The following is a 12,657-nucleotide window of genomic DNA, read 5'->3' as shown; positions in this document are numbered from 1 at the left end:
CTTTTTTTGTATGAAATGTTTTAAAAGACAAGGGTTACACTGTGATAACATGAGTAACTCACTCATACAAGTGCATAATACAGATACCCAGGGGCAAGAGAACTTATGATTAAACCATCAGACATAGAGCATCCAACACTTTACTAACAGTGAAATTGTCTTGGGTACCGACGTCCGCTAAACTTCTAGTCTGCTTATCTGTAACTTCAGCTGTTTTTCTTCTCTTGCTGTATAGTCCATGTATATTTTATAAGTCTAATGCAACAAATATCTATGTTTATGGCTCAACTTAATTTTAGTAAAAATGGTCCTTTAGTAAAAAGGAAAAATTTAAACTGTGATGAAATATTGTTGACATATAGATATCGTTACATTTAGTCAAATTAGCTTTAGCATAAATTGGCAGGTGCAATCTGCACAAATTAGGTCTGTCAAAGGTTACGTGTTGATGTACATACTAAAAAAAATTGCAATCAACACACGCATGTTCTGTCATTATGACCTCAGCCCGTATTGTTTATCGGGAAATCACAAAAGTAGCGCTGTGGAAAGCAAGCAGAATCTAAAGTGTGGTTGTAGTAGTAGTAGGCAGTAACACGCCCTGCAGCAGAAACTGATTAAGAAATGTGTCTTTTGAACAGCAAGTTTAGCTTCAAGGTCTGGCCAGGCGCTTCTCGACAACTTGTGTGCATTTACTGTCAATGTGAACTGGGCTGTGATCCAAGCAGAGAGCTTTCTGAGCAGCAGAGAGGTTGATAAGATTGATACAAACTTGGAAATTTTCTTTAACGCTTCTTAACTATGGAAAATTAATCATGATTAAATATTTTAATCTACTGACGGCACTGGTAAAAATGCATCAATAAGACGAAGGCTTACCTGCAGCTTTATTAGTCATAGATAGAGACTGAGACGATGATCTTGCATTCATTCAACTAACTAACTTGAGTTAATTCAGCTCACCTCACAAGCCCAAATGCATCAGATGAGCGCTAATTTATAAACCAGCCTCCATCATCTTAAACCTTATTTAAACAGTCACGTGACGTTTTACCAACACCTCCAACTTCCTTGAACACAAAAAAACTAGTTGTGCCCATATTGTCACCATGTTTGGCTTCACATGCTCAAGAGAACAGAAAATTGCATTTGAGGTATTCAAAACACACCCGCACACAAAGCAACACGAGGAATTGATTTGTAGTCATTCTGATTTGTCCTCCTCTGTTTGACTGCCAGTAATTTCGTGCTGTTTCTCTGTGCAATATTGAAGATAAGAAACACTGTCATTACTGTAATGTGCTGCATTTGAGCGCCGAGCTGCTGCACCAGATATCATGGCTGGATTTTACCAGAACAGAATGTGTCTCTGTCCTGTTTTCTCTTGTATTATAATGAACATGCTGACAGTCGAATTAGCATGGTGTCACTGTGGTAGTATGCTCCGGCGACAAGGTTTCACAGCTGTCCCGCTGTGATAGCACACTGCACCCTGTTAAAGGATCATAGCACAGCTGGTGAAACACGTCGGATATTACGTAGTAAAATGGGCTGAATACACCTTTATGTGGATTCCACTATTCATGTTCTTGTCAAGTCATTCTGTTCAATTTTTGGGAATTTTTTTGAAAGCCTCTTTTCAAAATAAAACACTGCCAATGCCCAATTTTAGATTTGGAAAGCACTTCATTTGCTCACTTAAACACTTTAACTCACCACAAGTTTAACCGACTGATTTACCAATTAATAACACAACTACAGCTATTAAACTTTTATTCAACCGTATTTTAACAGGAAATCTGGGAATGGAGAAATCATTTCAAAGCTCAGTTTTAACCTAATGACACAAATCATCATATGTTCTATATTCTGCCAATATTTACACAGATCAGGCATAACATTATGGCCACCTCCCTAATATTGTGTAGGTCTCCCTTGTGCCTCCAAAACAGTTGTGTGAAATTCCAGGCGTTCAGACAGTGAGCTGCCGCCTCATTGTTTTTTGGCTGAAAAGCCGGTGGATGTTCTCTGTTGAGATGCTCTTGCATAGACTTTGCTGGGGTTGACTGTGACTCTTACTGGATCTCTGTTTACAGAAGTCCAATGTAACCTGAACCATTGTCCTAACAGAACCTAACCCCAACTGTACATACCAAGATTTAATTCCAAATTTGATGACTTACCTATTAATGGAAAACTTGAAATCAATTTACCATACTGTAACTGTATAAAACAATGTATGTCCCCATAACATGAGTAATATGAGTCCACACACAAACGTACCATGTCTGAAGCTTGCACCTGAGTCCTTGTGCTGCAGGTGAGGGGAAGTGAAAAAAAAATAAAATCTCCTTTTAATTGAGTCCTCCAGAGTACGCTGGGGAAGTTCAGCCATCACTCTTAACACATGGCTCCTATTTTTAAACACACGCAGCCGCGCTGGTGAGGCCTACCCTTAATAGGCTCCCCTGGGTTATAATGTTATTGTTATTTCCATGCAGAAGACACAAAGACGTACATAATCAAATTCACATGGAAGCGCGCGCAAACAAACTCTGCATGCGCGCATGCATGAATGCATGAACACTGTGTGCAGCACGCCGCCACACACAGCATCTGGACCTCCAACACCATTCCTTTACTGTGGTCAAATTATTCCTATAAACCAGAATATGAACTAAAGCCTGTGATAATGTGAATGTAATGCACATTTTATTGCACTAAGTAAGAGTCTATTCAGGGAGAAAGAAAGCATTGGAGGAGTCTTTAAAATGTGACTGTATAAATCTTTTCATTTTGCTATTACATCCGTTAATAAAGCTTTAATGCAATCTGTCCCAAGTTTTCTCCTTTTTAGGCACTTTATAGCATCAGCACGCCTTTAGTGAGGCAATAAAACCCAAGTTTGTTGTTAGTGTCACCTTCTTCCCATCTGATTTATTTGGAGAGATGCTTAAGGAGGAAAACATATGCGTGGTTTGATAAAAACTTCATCAGGACACCCATATAGTGTTATTGGTTTGATATAATGCAGCTGTACAGTATATTGCATGCTAAAACTTTAGGACGTTTTTGATGATACATGAAGTGGTGTAGCCGATGCTGTAAATACCTTACGTTGAAACCGTGGGCAGATCGCTTGATTTCACTTGATTACACCATTATAAAATTAATTCCTCTGCACCGCAAATGTTCAAAGTTCACCGCACTTTTTTTTATCGCAGTTCGTGTTTTAATGTTGCAGTGCCACGCTTGCGAGGCGACTAATAACAGGGAAGAGTGGGGCAGTGGTTTATTTTGAACGACTGCGGTTGTATTTTCGTCTTATGTGCTGTTCCTCACAGACCGCTCGTGGTCATCGGTGGATTTTAAAGGTCGCTGCCCAAAAGGATAATGCGGCTTTGCCTTGGATTTGTGTAATTTGATGTTACTTCTGTCTTTGAGTGTTAATATTTTCCATTCCACTTATTCTTCACTGAGGATATCAGGCCCTGGATATGTACCATATAAAAGATACACAAAAACCATGCGTTCACCATTTTCTATGAACAAGTATTTATGAAAGAATTTTAAATTACTTTTCATGAGTGGTGAAGTTATGTAGACGTCGGTCATTATTTCCCCATTGATGACGTTATTGTCAAATGTGCAGAAGCCTAAATTATAAAATCTGATGCTAGCACTGATCACTGGTGATCTTTCTGATGTTTAATAAAGACTGTGATGGTTTTACAATAGTTCAAAGATACGTGTGACAGATTAATGGCACGGCCGTCTATAAATAGACAGCTGTTCTTCCTCGATACAGTCAGATAAACCTGAACTTGTCTCCCCACTGACAGGTCTAATGAGGGGTCATGCGGGGACAAATCTTGATTGCAAAAAGAATTAAAGTACACACGCAATGCATCAGCATATTTGCATATTTATTGTAAAAACAGAGCCGAGGAGGGCACCCTGCCCTAAAAAGCCCAGTCTGCTCATTTTCCTAGGTGTCAAAACTTAACCTTTTTGTCAATGTTGGGCCAGATACTGCTGCGTGGGTGGCATATGGTTCCAGGCTTATGAAAACACCTGAACACTTAATTTGATTTGTTGTTTGTTTATATACTGTCTGTGGGGGTGGAAATGAAGCTTGAGCACAAACGGCAAGTTTTATAATGATTTATTAAACATAACCAGGTGTACATGAACCTTTATAATTCTGACCCAAAGAAATGCATGTTCCTACCTAGAGATGCTTCCTAATACATGTACACCAATCAGCCACAACATCATGACCACCGACAAGAGAAGTGAATAACACTGACCATCTTGTGACAATACAATGTTCTGCTGGGAAACTTTTGGACCTGGCATTCATGTGGATGTTACATAGACATGTACCACCCACCTAGACCAGACCAGGCACCCCCACCCCATAGCAATGACACTCCTTGATAACAGCAGCCATCCCCAGCAGGATGCAGCCTGACACAGCCACACACACAAAAAAATAGTTTAGGAACAACTAAAAAAAAAACATGAAAAACAGCACAAGGTGTTGACCTGGCCTCCAAATTCACTAGATCCCAAACTGATCAAGTATCTGTGGGATGATCCACAGAGGCCCCTCCCCTTAACCCATAGGACCCAAAGGCCCCCCAACTAACAACATCCTGTTACCAGACACCACAGGACACCCTCAGAAGGCCTGTGTCCATTCTCTGATGAGTCACAACTGTTTTGGAGGCACAAGGGAGACCTACACAATATTAGGAAGGTGGTCATAATGTTATGACTGATCGGTGTAATCAGTTTTGATCGTGAATCTTCAAACCCGACTCTGAGCGATAACGTGTATTTTGTGTGGAAACAATGACATTGTATGATTTGGATTTAACCTGTGTCTTTTAGAGTCTCTGTCCATGGTGCTGAAACAGTCAAAACCCAGCTTCACTCTACCTGTTTAAATCAATTCAGAATTAACTATCCTCTGACATTAATATTGCAACCTAATTTCGCCAGTGACATTTTCAGTAGAGTCCACAGTATGCTTTGCATGTATGGACTTAAAGAAGAAATAATCCCTGCTGCTCCAAACTTGAAACTTTACTCCAACAATAAACTTAAGGTGTTTTTATAGACAAGACGTGGGCACAATTTCCTTCACTTCATTAATGGACCCTCATCTTGTGACTGTCCCTTGACCTCTCTAATTTGCATGTCCCTCAGACAGATGGAGAATGAGGTAATCATTTTTCTCTTCAACTACTTTTACAGGCATTGGGAGGGCTATAAAACACATCCAGGATTTGCCTGCAGTCTTGCCATTAGTATTCATCTTACTGAAAGATTGAAAGTAGTTTGGTCTGGACAATAAAAATTATCTCTCAGCCTCCTTTTTTTTTTTAAGAGCGCCTGGGGAGAAGGTGTTCTGGATCCAGCAGGTAGCCTGAGCAGAGCTTCAACAGGTTTTCAGGCGACTGATATAGCAAGAGAAGAAGCATAACACAAAGTGTAACTATACTATTATGGAAACCATCTTTAATCACTATTCTCACTCACATAATACCATGTTCAAAAATGTTTCTAAAAAGCGGTGGCATTCGTGTGCGATTATTTCTTAATGTCAAGATGACACTTCGTATAAATCATGTTGCTTTTTGTCCTAAATTGAGTCTTTTTCTTTTCTTTTTTTCAGCCAGAGGCTTGAGTCACTGATGACTTACATGTTAAAAAATATTTTTCCACCATCTGCCACTGCCGATAAATTTGCTTTATTTTAAATAATTAAAATAATTTCTCTTGACGCACAAAAATTTGAAAAAAGAAGTTACCCCTAAACAAAGTCACGGCTATGAGATTTGAGAGCTGCTTCTGTCCTTTGCAGATGATTCTACCACTTATATACACCGACCGGGCATAACATTATGACCACCTTCCTAATATTGTGTGGGTCTGCCTTGTGCCTCCAAAACTCATCAGAGACTGGACATGGGCCTTCTGAGGGTGTCCTGTGGTGTCTGGCAACAGGATGTTGTTAGTGGGGGCCTTTGGGTCCTATGAGGGGAGGGGCCTCTGTGGCTCATCCCACAGATACTTGATCAGTTTGGGATCTAGTAAATTTTTGAGGCCAGGAAACACCTTGTGCTGTTTTTCATGTTTTTTTGAGTTAAACCGTTTATATATGTGCCTGTGTCAGGCTGAATCCTGCTGGAGATGGCTGCTGCCATCAAGGAGTGTCATTGCTATGGGGTGGGGGTGCCTGGTCTGGTCTCGGTGGGTGCTACATGTCTAAGTAACATCCACACAAATGCCAGGTCCAAAAGTTTCCCAGCAGAATACTGTATTGTCACAAGGTGGTCAATGTTATTCATTTCATCTGTCAGTGGTCATAATGTTATGCCTGATCGGTGTAGATTTGAGTACATCCATATGTTGTACTATGGCTTTTAATTAGTATAATGTGTAGTCAGTCGCGTCAAAAATGTTGTTGTGAGATTCAGCTCAGCCACATTTGGCAAAAAGAACAAAAAAGCATTCATGAAAACCCATTCCACTCTCTGTGGATGTGAGTGTAAATTGTGTTTACAGCCCAAATTAAGATTTGGTCTCATTGATACGAAGGCGTCTGTTTACAACACTGACAACACAGAGAATGAAAGAAGCCAGTGTGTTGATTAGTTAATTACAAGACTGCACAGAAAAATCAAGCTCACTTTGACGAATTTCACCCATTTGTTGATACAATGCCAGCTTTCCAGAAGAACAGGAACAGCGTGCCAGACTCCATGCTAATGTAACCATATGGCTGGTTCAAAACTTGTGCATCACAGTTAAACGAGCTCAAGTTGAGCTCAGAACACAGTGATGTTGCAGGTCTTTGCACTACATTTGGCACTTATTTTCACATGCAGTTTTCCACTTAGCCCTCTGCTTACTTGAGATGAACTGCGTCTGATGCCGCGCCCTTTTGATCTCTATTGATTTAAAGTGATGTTCTATGCTTTTTGATTTACATTTAGCTTTAAATCTGGTTTCATTTGCATTTTGACACCTCCCCTGCACTGTGCATAATCATGCGTATTGATGTGCGGATTACACAAGAATAATCTGCCTGGTACTTTGACATCCTCTTTGCACTTTTAAACTTTCTCCAGGAAAAAAGTGGAATCTTTGATGTCAGTGTCACTGCAGCTGCTCTAATTTTTATTTTTTATTTTTTTTGTACTTCAGCCCATGTTCCCTCAGTGAGGACACGAGAGTTTAATTTTTTTATTCAAAACATAAAATCTAAAGTAGTCTGTGGAACCTAATCAGGCCAGAGCCAAACATTGTTGCTGATGAGCGCATACTTGAGCACACAACCCATGTGCACAAAGGTGCAAAGGCACACTGAAACATACTTTCACTTTGGCAGCTGATCTAAACTGGGCCAGGCAGGGCCTTGGAGGGAAAATGAAGCAGGACAGACAGTGCAGCAGCCAAGTGGAGACGTGGAGGAGCCAGAGGGCTGGTGTGAGTAGGGAAAGGCAAGGAATAGGGGGAAAAAAAGGAAGAGTTATGGGAAACAGAGACGTGACAGGGTAGAGAAAGAGGACAAACTTTATGCAGCCCCTGTAGCTTAAAAACACACTGAAATGAAACATTACTCTATCGTGTCACTCCGTTTATAAATGTATATAGTTTTCTTCAAGTACTTTGATGCACTTTGCAAAACCCAGATGCCTGTGTCTGAATACTATCACTTTACTCATCATGTTTTATGAACAAAACTGTAATACAAAGGTGTATTTATATCTAGAAATGATGTCAAGTCTCCTGTTTAAATATTCAAAACACATACATTCACATTCAAACAACTGTGCACCTCCATTTCCTAAATATTTGAATATGAGTAGACCTGTTGTTGTTGTTGTTTTTGTTTCTTACCTCTAAATCTGACATTTGTCTTACTTCTCACTAGGTTTTGGGTTTTGAAATGCTAAATCAAAGACAGTCAGGCCCAGGCTTATGGAGGTAAACATGTGCAAATGTCCCTACATGATGCTGGAGCATGGTCAGTGCCTTACAGCGCTTCCAGTTTGGCTTCTAAACTAGAAATGTGTTACAGAAGTTAAACAAAGGGTGTTTGCTTACGGTCTAGCACTGGCTCCTTTTTGGCCCATCTTAATGGCACATCTTTAATAAATATTTATAGAGGGCACAGGGGGATATTAAAAAACATGACATGCTAAGATGGACTTTATTCCCAAGGAGATAGAGATCTATGTAGAGTTAGCGAAGGAAGAGAGGTGAGAGGATGGAGGCGAAGCAGTGATTTGTTTGGCGACGGAAGGCCAGCGGATGACTTTTGCAAGGACATGTTTGATAGACGTCTGTTACACGGCCTATGTAAGCAATGAATGCCGCAACCCTAAGGGCAACACAAGGACTGTTTTCTTGTGGAAGAGCACTGAATAAAACATCTGGCGATATAGGAGTATAAGCATACAGTTCATGTATGCATTTATTTAAAGAGAAATACAGCATTTCTAGATTTCCTTGAGCTTTTAAAAACATTCAGCAGCACTAATGTCATCATCACAAATGTGTCAAACTACAGAAAGAAAAAAAAACACAGCAAGCAGGTAGCATATAAATAATTCATCAAGTTTACATTGGTTTTTCTTTTTCTTTTTTTTTTAAATTCATTATTTAAGCAGAAAGATATTGTTCCCAGTAGAGGTTTTACCGAATAGTCGACTCTACTGCTGTACTGTGAGGCTTAAAGCAGAAGGTCGACTAGTCCCCGGCCCGATCACGTGACAATAACAACACGGACGCTTCCGAGAAGACAGGTGAGGAAAGGTCCAAATCCGGTCAGTTAGAGCTAGAGCCGCATATTAGTGTCAGACTGATGGTGTTTATGTTGTTGACATTGGCTACAGACGACTGTTGTCCATATGCAAGCTTCAGTAAACTTGGAGAAAAGCCTCTATAGCTTCCTTTGTGTGACAACATGTATTCAGGTCAAGAAAACAGATTTCATTGTTGCAAATCTTTACTTTCTACTGTGTTTTTATGTGTGACGCCATCGACTAGTCGACGTCGACTTTCGAGTTCAAAAAAATCGGAAGTCTTTCAACCCCTAGCTCCCACTGGGGAATGCATGCCTTGTATAAAACAAAGAGGTCTGTACCAACCATTAAAGGTTCACAGTGAGAATTTAATTTAAAAGCATTCTGCAATTTATTTATTACTGTTAACACCCTTGAGTTAAAAGGAGGAGTTACCCATTCTTATCCAGTGCAGTAAAATTCATCAACCTCCCCCTGCTCTGCTAGCTGTCCGTTCTGTGTGCGCTGGATCTATAAATAAGATTAAGGTGCCTACAAGCAACAGTCAAGGCAACGATGCTAATGTGCATTAGAGATGGCCATGAACTGGCCGAAGAGTACAAGGTCAGGCAAAGCTGAACGAAAAAAAGGATGGTTATAATCGAGGAAGGGATGGGAGCTGCATCAGCATCTTGAAGATATTCTAGCATTGGCGTTTTCTCTGTCTCTGCTCGACTATTGTTTCTTTAATTTTATTTATTTTTTGCTAAGTTTGTTGTTGCAGTCTTAGCTGGAATGGTGGCAGCTGTTGGTCGGTGATTTGTCGGTGTCGTTGCCTCCATGAATCTGTAGGATGAGAATCTATTTCAGATACTAGATTCAAATAGGCAAAGTAGTGTTTACTTTAGTTGACTTTAGTTTCCTTTATACTGATAAACATGTGGTCAGTCAAACTGTACACTCAAAAAAATGCTGTTTTAGGAATATTCTGGGTTTTCATTTAAAAGATGCCGTGTCTGAGCTGATGGTGGTTTGGAGTACAGTGTCGGACTTTTACACACAAACAAACAAACCAACCAAAAAAGGTGTCGACGCAGCAGGTTTTCCATATATAGGATAAGAACTGCAGTAGCACGCCGAACCTGAAGTCAAACCACACCTTTAATGAGACACTAAATGTGCAGAGACGAGCAGAGTGTAACTTTAATGATGTGCATGATTCAGAGTTTTTCTCGTGTGCCTGTCTTCCAGAAGCACCCTTGACTCGGGACACTCTGCTCTTATTAGGGGGAAAAATGTTACACTGCACTCTTTATTTTGTACTCCTTGCACAAGTCTCGTCTCTGCACTTGCTTGAAACAGACTGAAATTAAAATGGGTAATTTCTTTTTTTTTTTTCAAAGAACTGAAACGTGTAAATAGATTGATTCTTTCCTTTGTAGAGACAGAGAAAGATTCCAATCCTGTTGCATATATTTTTGCTTGCTTACATATTCAGTAGTCAATTTAATCCTCTCATTATGATCTCATTATGATGCATATTAACAGATGTATCAGGGTCTATTAAATCATCTTTTAAGCCTTTAAACCGTATGGATTACTTAAACAGGATGTGACCTGTGAGACTGCCAACCTTAAAAACACACTCTGCTCCTTTCTTTAATGCAGTCCATATTGTCGCACAGTCTGAAGCAGCTACGGTTTTTGAGACTTCCACAGCACCGTTGTGGCATTTAACGGCACTTATTATGACCCTGCAAGATTCATTAAAATTAAGATGCAACTCTGACTGTGTTCGACATCTGCTTCACATATAAGATTCAGTCCCATGTCGCAAACCCCCGGGGATACTCTCTCCCTCGATGCGAAGGAGACGTTTGACCGTTAGAGATGGATTAATTAAGGCCTTTGCGCCGCAACATCCAAGCTTAAATAACACCTAATTTTCATAATTGAGGATTTTAATATATTGTCTCCACTGTTATTGCTGACAGGTGATGCATGCTTGTTCGGGCTTCGAGTCTCTAGGCTCTCCCAGGCGCTTTCCCTTGGGTTATCTCTTCTACTATTTCCCTTATCTCAAGAACCCATTACTAAAGCAGTCTGTAGGCCACCAGACAATCACCGTTTACAATATTTTTGTCCCTCTCAAAGCTGATGACGTTTCAAACTTTCAACACTAATAACGCAGTTTGTAATTTTCACGAAGAGATGTACTGTGTGCCCTTGTTTAGACGATCGCACAAATCTCCTCAGTAAGCTCTGGAACAGGTATGAGGAGCAGATTGACAGAACCAGCAGATTAGCGGTTTATCTGAGATCTTCTGAAGGGATTTTCCCTCCCCAATACGCTCTCTCTTGTAGTGGAAGTCTCAGCTTGGTCATTAATCAAATCATATCAGTGAAGTGTCACAAAAGTTTGCTGAAGCTAAATGCAACTCATCCATCACGTCACTGAAAGGCTTCATATGTAAGGGACGCGGACATTTTTCTTCTCCATCCCTTGTCGGCGGGGATATGATCTATATGCAAAGTCTGGTCCTCCTCACACTTGATTAGTTTGTGGGGTCCTCCACAAGGAGACAGAGAGGGAACCAGTGAGGGGTACCAGTGGAATGTAGAGGATAGGTGGCAACAGAGGAAAGAGCGAGGAGGAGAGGATGGGAGGGAGACGGGGAAAGGAAGACGGATGGAGGGATGATGGGGAGATTGGGTTACTTGCAGATAACATCTCACTGTGATAGATTCTTGTGGAGACTAAATTAGGCTCATGGGCTGAGAGGGAATCAGTCTAAGCCCTGAGTGACAGGCAAGGAGAATGCTTATCAATGACTGGTGAGGGGAAATTGGACATCTCCTGAATGGGCCCATGATAAAGCTGCTCATTTGTGTGCGTTTCTTGAACGGCGTGCGGCGCGGTAATCGATAATTCTTTTACATCAATTCAAAACGCGCCATTTCCTTCTTTGTGTAATCTGTAAGTAGGCTGACATACATATTAGTCTGACCATTATAGCTGCACTTTAAAAAATGAGCTGCAGACCCCTGCGGGCTCATAGAGCCTGAGGGCATAATGTTTTATCTCCTGAGGTTGGGCAAAAGATTTATAGTTCGTTTGTAGCTTACTAAACTTTCCTGAAGTTACTATGCTTTAGGTACGATGAGAAAAGCAATACTGCTCTGTACGGGAAATAGGAAGCAACACTTGCAGACAATTAACTTGGCACACAAATACGCTTTTTCCTCAAAGGCAGTTTGACGGCATCGCCCAATATCGAATCAGTTATTTCTGTTACAACAGGCAAAGAACAATCTCCCAGCCAGGAAAACATGTTCTACGTAGACACCAACACTTGCTGATACATGGCCATTTACGTCAGGGGTTGGGGTTATTATCAGCAAGAAAAAGCAAAACTAGCTAGTGTGGAGTCTAGAAGAAAACGAAGCAGCAGCTGTCTCTTTGCACTGTGGTCCTCGACAGAAGTGCAGAATAAACATGTGCAGTGAACCGGCAATGGATGGCCACAGAGAAATCCTGATTTTGACCTTCTCAACTAGGTCCTCAGTGACGGACAGGCATGCCAACTGACTGGGGCCTGGGGCTCTGCGACAGCAATGCTTGTGGTAACGGTGGATGGTGTGCTGTTGCGAATATCCACTGATTGTGATAAGTTTTATTCTACAAATGTTTAACCTTGTTGCAAACTAGCTATGTATTTCTGACATGTATAGTGAGCTACTGTACATATTGACGAGGTGACAAGAAAGTCACTGTGTTTTTTTTCCTCCAAGTGCACGTTCACCACTTCTCTCTGTCTGTGCTGGATTTGAAAGCTCCAACCAGATGCCTGAAGAA

Source organism: Chelon labrosus, assembly GCF_963514085.1.
Source record: "Chelon labrosus genome assembly, chromosome: 17".
Taxonomy (NCBI): domain Eukaryota; kingdom Metazoa; phylum Chordata; class Actinopteri; order Mugiliformes; family Mugilidae; genus Chelon; species Chelon labrosus.
This window is presented reverse-complemented; position numbering follows the sequence as displayed.